The following is an 8,325-nucleotide window of genomic DNA, read 5'->3' as shown; positions in this document are numbered from 1 at the left end:
GACCCCCGATTTGATATCCTCTGGCATTTTGATGGCTATCATTTTTCCTTTGAAAACGTGAGGTTGGTAATAGCCAGTGAGTACTAGTGTATTTCTTATTGTCTTTTGTATCTGTAGTTAGGTTAAAGAGCAATGAATGACTGTGGAATGCCCTAAAGTGTGTGTGTGTGTGTGTGTGTGTGTGTGTGTGTGCACGCGCACGTGGGTGCCATTAGTTTGATCTAAGCTTTTTGAGTGTCTTCATGTAGTGTTGGAGGAAGCATGGGTTAGGAGGGTATTTCGTTCAATCAAAAAACAAAGCTTGTGCCAGGGAATTCTCCTGAATAGGTTTTCTCAGAAAGCTCCCTAGGATGGCCATTGGCCTCTGGATGGATGATTCTCTGAACCTAGAATATGGATACCTTGGTTTTCATCTGTGTGCTCTGGCATAGAAGTCCAAGAAAACAGGACAGGTTCATTTAGTATTTCAAAAACAAGACCATGTTATATACAAATTGGAATATTTTTCAATCATTAATTTATATTTCCAAATAATTATTTAATTCATTAACTTACTTATTCATTTAACAACTACATATTGAGCACTTCCTATTGTCAAAGATTTGGCTGGTCATTGAGGACAAAATTGAACAATGCATGATTGTCACCTTAAAGAGCTTTAATGGATTTATATTTAATGGATAAATAACAGGCACTAATTATGGAGCATCTATTCAAGTCCAGATGGTCTGTCAACTTGGTTTATAGTTATGCCACAATGGGTATTATTATCAGCAATCTGCCAGTAAGGTAATGGTATAGCTCATATAGTTTAGAAAACTAGACCAAGACGGCTCAGACATTAGAAGCTACAACTAAGCTCTGGTCTTGGGTCTACCATTAAATCTTATTTCCTCAGGGACCTCTGATTTCCTCAGAGTCAAATTACTTCCCCCCGGCCCCCTCACATATCTCTCCCTCTCTTTATCTCTTGCCAGTTGTTCACCTGTACTTCCCAATGCCAAGGACCCTCCACAGCCCACCTTGCTGCCACGTCAGCCAGGGTCAAATACTCAACTCCTGTAGTGTCCTTGTGAGAATATGGAGTAGAAGCTAGGGGTTCAGAGGATTCTCTTGCCCCTTAGAAGGCTCCAGAAACTTAGTGATAATCAGTGTTCACAGTTTTTACTTACTTTAGGGGAAGGTTTAGGAAAGCTTGTAGAAGGGAGGTGATAACGGTTTGAGTATCGTAGCAGAAAATGAACAGTGACTTAATTCCCTCGCTCCTGTGGGCAGAAAATAGCCAACTCAGAGCTAAGACTCTTGGATTTGAAAAAAACAAAGGTTAAGGTTAAGTTTTGTAGATTTAAAAATTTTATCAACTCTAAAAAATGTATTTGATTTTCATAAACTCAGATCTTATTTAGAGTTCTTATTTGCAATTTAACTCAATTTCAGGTCAAGAACAGGTGACACAAAGTAGAAAAACAAGGTTTATACTTTTAACACAATTAGTCTTCCAACTCTGCAGATACTAGGAAAGTGGTTAAAATACTTTAAATATTTGATTCAGCCGAATTAGCATAATTGAGCACAATGGTTCTTTTTTTTTTTTTTTGGTCATGCTGAAATCTATAGAAAGGCAGCTCCCTACTCAAACATACAGTGATGTACACACACACACACACACACACACACGCACACACACACACACTCAACTTTGCTGAGATGATGTCATACAACTCAGCAAAGTGTTATAATATTCTGCTAAGAACATAGACTTTCTACACATGACCGAGAGGTTTTTTAATGTTTAAATTGAGCCTCATACCATGCAAAGAAGTGTAAAAACTATAAATGTAAAGTTTGATGAGTTTTTTTCAAAATGAACTCATTCATGTAAACTAACACCCAGAGAGGAAACGATCAAGAACTTGATATAAATGAAATCAGTATTTGCTCTTTTGTACCTGGCTTCCTTCACTCGGAATTATGTTTGAGACTGTGTTATATTGTTGTACGTAGTTGTGTTTTTTCCTGATTATCAATGAAAAGTATAACTAAATAGTGTTCCATTATATGAATAGACCTTGATTTATTTTTCATTCCATTCTTGATAGGCACTTGGGTAATCCCCAATTTTTGGTCGTTAGGAAAAGAACTGTTATGGATGTTCTTTTTGCATTTTTTTGGTGAATATATGTATTTGCCATTTTTGTGTATATAGGATCTTAAAATAGGCATATTTTCTACATTTGATACTGCCAGATAATTTTACAAGATGTTTGTATCAACTTATACTCCTACCATCAGTGTCTGAGAGTTTTGGTTGCTGTACATTCTTGCCAATGTTAGATATTTTCTTTGAGGGTACATAGTGACATTACATTTGCTTTTAATTTGTGGAATCATGACACCTAATCAAGGTGTATACTTTAAGTGTTTAAGTCATTTCTTTCATTTTTGATTTGGGTTGTCTTTTTCTTATTGATTCATGGTTCTTTATATACTCGATATATTGGGTAAATGCACTGCAAATATCTTCCATCTATGGGCTGCCTTTTTACTTTCTTACTAGTGTCTTTTGATGAACAAAAGTCTCAGTTTCGGTGTAGTGTAGTGTATAATCTTTTCTTTATTATTAACCCTTTGGAAATTTTTACCTAATCTGAGGTCATGAAGACCTCCTATATTTTCTTCTAAGTTTTATTGTTTTAACTCTTAGAGTTAGATCTGCAATCTACCTCAAACTGAGTTTTTTAATGGCTTGAAAACCATACATCTTATCTTCTGTATGGATATCCAATAAACCAAACCTAGTAGCATAATTCAGAGAAAGATTTAATGCTGTTTAATTTGAATAATGGTGGTATTGTTACATGGAATGGATTATATCTCAAATCATTTTGTAAGTTTAAGTAGTTAATGTTAATAGAATAGGTTATATACCATGAATATTTCTTTTTAATATGCTTTCATATTATCAAATCCTAGCCAAAAAAACCCCTGAAACTTGGGTGATAATGGCATTAGAATTTTCTTGAATCCATTGATAATATATTAAGTATATTAGAGATATTACATTAAAAAACCTTCAACATGTAAGCATATATTAATAGATGTTCATTATTTGCTATAACATTTTACAGGAAAATGAAGAACCCCGTAAAGCAATTTGAAGAAAGTAATTTATACCTATTATATTAAGAAAAGAAACAGAAAATTCAGTTTGGTCAGATTGAGTACTTTTTTGTTTTCATACAAAAAAGGGGGAAGGAAATAGTGACAGCCCATAAGTGTTAAATGGAAAACATGTGCATGAACTCATGTTTTTGAAAACTTCTTATTCAGTAGCAAAAATAACCTTTGCTATTTCTGCTAATGCTCTATCTACTTCCCTATTAACAGCAGCATTGAGAAGTTTCAAAATAATTTTTATTTTAAGAAAAAGCAAAATAAGAGTTAAAATGAATGTTTGGGTTTGAATATTGAGTACATTTTGATTTAGGAGTTTACTTACTGTTTTGAGTACATAAAGATAATTTTGTATTGATCAGCATAACTGAGCCACTGAAATATTTTTAATTCTAGTACTAGAGTAGAACTGAATCTGTGTTTCTCTAAGATAAAGCAACTGGGCTTTTGATAATTAAACCATTACTTTTTTTTTTTAACTTTTTAATTTATTTTTGAGATAGCAAGTGACAGAGCATGAGCGGGGGAGGGGCAGAAAGAGAGAGGGAGACACAGAATCTGAAGCAGGCTCCGGGCCCTGAGCTGTCAGCACAGAGCCCGAAGCAGGGCTTGAGCACACAAACTGTGAGATCATGACCTGAGCCGAAATTGGACGCTTAACCAACTGAGCCACCCAGGCGCCCCAACCATTACTTCTTAGAAGAGTAAATACCCCAAGGAGAAGTAACCCCCACGTCAGCTGTAAGGACCTTAGCTTGTGCAATATTGAGGGGATGGTTGCACATGGCTGGCTGCACAGGAGGGAGTCTCAGTCACAAGGACTAAAGCTCCCCTTAACCTACGACCAGGGCTGCATATGTAATTTATGTGGGCCCATGCAAAATAAAAAAGTGAGGTCCCTTGTTCAAACAGCAGGAAGAAAGTGTCATTAAATGGATATATAAATGGACATATAAATATAAAGCTTTTTTCTATATTCCACAGTCTCTCTCAAATTGTCATGGGTTTTTAGTTTGCTATTTAATGTTTTTGAATGTAAAAAAATTATAATTTTAAGTTATTAGTGTGAATTTTTATTCATCATTAGAGTCTAAACCTAAATGTAACAGCACTCCACTTGTATGCAGAATCACTGAAATTACATAATTTGTATTTTGTGCATGTGCACGTATTTCGTTCTTACCAGAAGACTAGAAAAGCTGCATAAAACTGATTCGACTGTTTTCATTTCGCTTCTTGATATATGCAAAATATGGTTTACTCTTTCTTTCCCCTTTCCTTTGTGTCATCATTTTTAGTGTAAGTGGTTCTTTAATAGAGGGAGTAATGCAAATAATAAGGAATATGATTAGTCTTGAATATTTCTCAGACCACCATTGCCTTTTGTCTGATAGAAGGCACAGTGTTGCCTTTTGGGAATGTCTTTGCTTCCACTTATTCAGCCATAGATATGGCACGCTTCTCCTGTACTTGCTCAGTCTCACTGGACTCCCACCATTGTCGGTCTTCTGGAATTTTTTCACTCATGGGCCAGCGAGAATGTTGTATGTGAATATAGCCGCAAGAAATGATGGACGTGTGGATTGCATGTGCCTTCTCTGCTCATGCTCCATTGTCCTCTCAGACTTCATTTACAAAACAGAAGTTCAAAGACATTATTATTAAGAATTTAAAGATGGTGACAGCAGAGCATTAAACGAAATATAGGGCCCTTCTCAGCATGGCGTTCTGAGTGCCCGCGCTAGTTATGTACTCATGAAACCAGCCTACAACAGATAATTTGTTAGGATGATATTCTGAGATTTGTACTGTTTCTTCTTAGAGTAGCAGGCCTGCCTGGGCACGGGCTCAGTCAAAGGAAGCCTGGGAGGAAATATTAATACCACACTTAGCACTAGCTTCTTTATCCCAATGGTGAGAATTCCTAGACCCCAGGATGATCTGCCCTCCCCTGGGGATGAGCAGAAAGAGGAAATGAAGGGCTGATGCCACTTACCTTCTTGTCCACTCTATCCCAGAATTAGGCCTCCTATTTTTAAAAGTCTTGATATTTTGTGTTCAGTGTGATTAAACAATGTTGGTGGAAAGAGGGGTTAGAATAATTTCTCTTATCCTCAGTCTTAGTGGTTTTCACAGTTTGCACCACATTAGCATTACCTGAGGAATTTTAGACAATTCCAGCACCCAGACCACAGTCTAGACCAATTACCTCAGAACAGCTGGGTGTGAGTGGGATGCTGTTAAATTTGCCCAAGTGATTCCAAAGTGCAGCTGAGGTTAAGAACCACCACTCCAGGGGTGCCTGGGTAGCTCAATTGGTTGAGCGTCTGACTTCCATTCAGACGATGATCTTATGGTTGGTGGGTTCAAGCCCCACATTGGGCTCCCATGCTGTCAATGCAGAGCCTGCTTCGGATCCTCTGTTCCCCTTTCTGCCCATCCCCTGCTCATGTTCTCTCTCTCTCTCCCTCTCTCAAAAACAAAACAAAACAAAAAAGAACTACAGCTCCAGCTTTTTGCTACTCAAACTGTAGCCCCTGGACCTGTGATATCAGCATCACCTGAGAGCTTGTCGGGGCCATGGAAGCTTAGGGCTCAGACTTGCTTAGAAACATCAGAATCTGCATCTTAACAAAAATTTGAGAAGATGGCTGCAGCGAGTGGAACATTTGTTAACAGCTAGAGGCCTGCTCCTTAGATTCTCCTACAAAAAACTGGTTCTTCCACAGAAATGAATCACCCATTTCACTCTAGCAAGAAGTCCACAGATGCATTAAAGTAATTTTATGTTTAATAATAGTTCATTGGAAGTACAGTGCCGTTAGACTATTTTCATCAATTGTGTTCTAAGAAGAACTTCATTTCATTTTATTTTAATGCTTTGAATCTTATGATTATAGTAAATTTAAAAATATTTTAATCTATACACAAGGTTTTATTGCAGAAAAATACAATGTGTGATTAAGAAAAAATATTAAAGCATAAAATATATGACAGTAGTAAAAAATTATGTGAGAAAGTAGATTATAAGTATTGGTTCAAGGAAAAAAGAATATAAAATTTCCAGCTGTTTAAGATGAACATATTCTTGTATTATTTAAAAATGGATGATATAAATCGCATGGTTTTTACAGTCCATTGGATTAATTTAGATGAGTGATGTAATTTTATTTTAAAATATCAAAATATCAATACTTGCAATATGCCAAGAATTACATTATTTTTAACCATGAAATTTATGATAAAAAATATTAGATGATGTCTTTTTATTTTAAAATGTCAATATTCACAATATGCCAAGGATTATGTTAACTGCAACCATTTACATTTACAATGGAAGATATTAAATGCCAGTATGTGAGAGGTGCATAGTTTCCCAAAATTCTGAGAACGTAAAATGATTTGAAGACCATGGAATACATAACAGAACCTGAGACTCTCATAGGCATCTCTTGAGCTCTTAGTCAGTCTCTTGACTTCTCTAGGGTCCACTTACCAGCATACGTTCTTTTTCTAGTATCCTCAGTGTTGCTGTGAGGGACATGAGAGGCAACTCTGTTCAGACTGTATTACCTTGACAGCCCCTTCCCAGCGGTCAAGCTCCTTAAACCTGGATGTTGCTGGAGTTGAATAATCAGATTTACTCATTATTGTTTTCCCCCTTTGGCGGTACATCTTAATATCCTAGTGGATTCTTGTTAACTTAATTTGGGGGGGGGTTGCATAATTAATAATACTAGAAATTATGTCCAGCCAAGCACTTTGAGTCTGTATTCTGAATTTAGAGTTTCCTTTTCTTAATACTGAACTTGTGGGCTCTGCCGTTCATTCAACATGAAAGGGAGACCAGGGGCTATGGTGGGGAGTTGGGGTGCCCCTGGAATGTTGCCACTCAGGGTTCCAGTTGAATGCAACTCACAACATTTAATTTTTAGCCTTCTCAAAGTAATATTGTCACATAGCTTTTATTTTTTAAATTTATTTTTATTTTTTTAAAATGTTCTATTTATTTCTGAGAGAAAGAGAGAGAGAACAGGGGAGGGTCAGAGACAGAGAGGGAGACACAGAATCTGAAGCAGGCTCCAGACTCTGAGCTGTCAGCACAGAGCCCAAAGAGGTACTCGAACCCACGAACTGTGAGATCATGACCCAAGCCAAAGTCAGATGCTTAACTGACTGAACCACCTGGGTGCTGCTATAGTTTTTAAATCGAAGCATTACCAAAAAGCTTATATTAAGCTTTTTCTTCCCCTTCTCTCCCCAGCCTTAGTCTCACTTCTAGAGCTACTTTCAACTCCTAGCTGTTTCTTCTGGAATTTACATTTATGTCTTTACAAAAATTGTTTATGTTGTTCACTCTTAAATTTAGACTTTATAACATGATGCTTTGGTAGTTGAACCATTAGTTCTTTAACAAGGGATTCTCTTTCTCTCTCTACCCAACCAATAGGGTCATAACTCAAACTTTGGTTAGCCTAACATGCACTGTTCCATTTTTATCAATATATAAACATGTTCACTGATGACCCTAGTAGTTAACTATATTTCTTATATACACTTTAATAATAATTTTCTATTTTCTAAACTAAATATGTACTGAACATGAATTCTTTAGCAAATCCTAGAACATTTTACTATATTGGTTTAGTAATATGCTCGAAACACTTGAATATCTATGAATTCCTTTATTCATTCATTCACTTGTTCCTGGCACACTACCTCAGCCCTGATCTGAGCAAAGTGGTTTCTGCGTTTGGCATGCAGTTTCTCATTTTGAAAGTTTTCTTTACCAGGTCTCTGTGTTGGGTATTGGTTGGATGTCCTAATTCTATGATCTTCCTCCTTCTCCGTGGACGTCCTTGTTTTGTCAGGACACATATACTGGTAGCTTCCCTAAAATGAATGGGAGCTATATTTTTTGAGTTCCCAGATATCTGAAATGTTTTTGTCCTACTCTGGCTCATGATTGGTAATTTGATCTTATATAGAATTCTAGGTTGAAAACAATTTTCACTTGCAATCTGGAAGGTACTCTTTCACTCTCTTTTAGTACCCACTGTGGTTCTTAAAAAGTCTGACGTTATTTGGATTCCCATTCTTTTGCATGTGGGCTTCGTTTTGGCTCTCTAGGCTTTTATATACACTTTAAGA

At 36.5% G+C, this 8,325-nt stretch overlaps 1 pseudogene; it reads right to left on the bottom strand.

Moving 5' to 3' along the window:
• Positions 1 to 7,863: 7,863 nt before the first annotated feature.
• LOC120245240 overlaps positions 7,864 to 8,325 on the bottom strand; it is a 75,420-nt pseudogene continuing 74,958 nt past the window's right edge.

The sequence above is a fragment of the Hyaena hyaena genome, unplaced genomic scaffold (genome assembly GCF_003009895.1).
Source record: "Hyaena hyaena isolate Hyena2069 unplaced genomic scaffold, ASM300989v1 scaffold_412, whole genome shotgun sequence".
Lineage (NCBI taxonomy): Eukaryota > Metazoa > Chordata > Mammalia > Carnivora > Hyaenidae > Hyaena > Hyaena hyaena.
The sequence above is the reverse complement of the archived record's forward strand: the minus strand, read 5'-3'. Positions and strand labels throughout refer to the sequence as shown.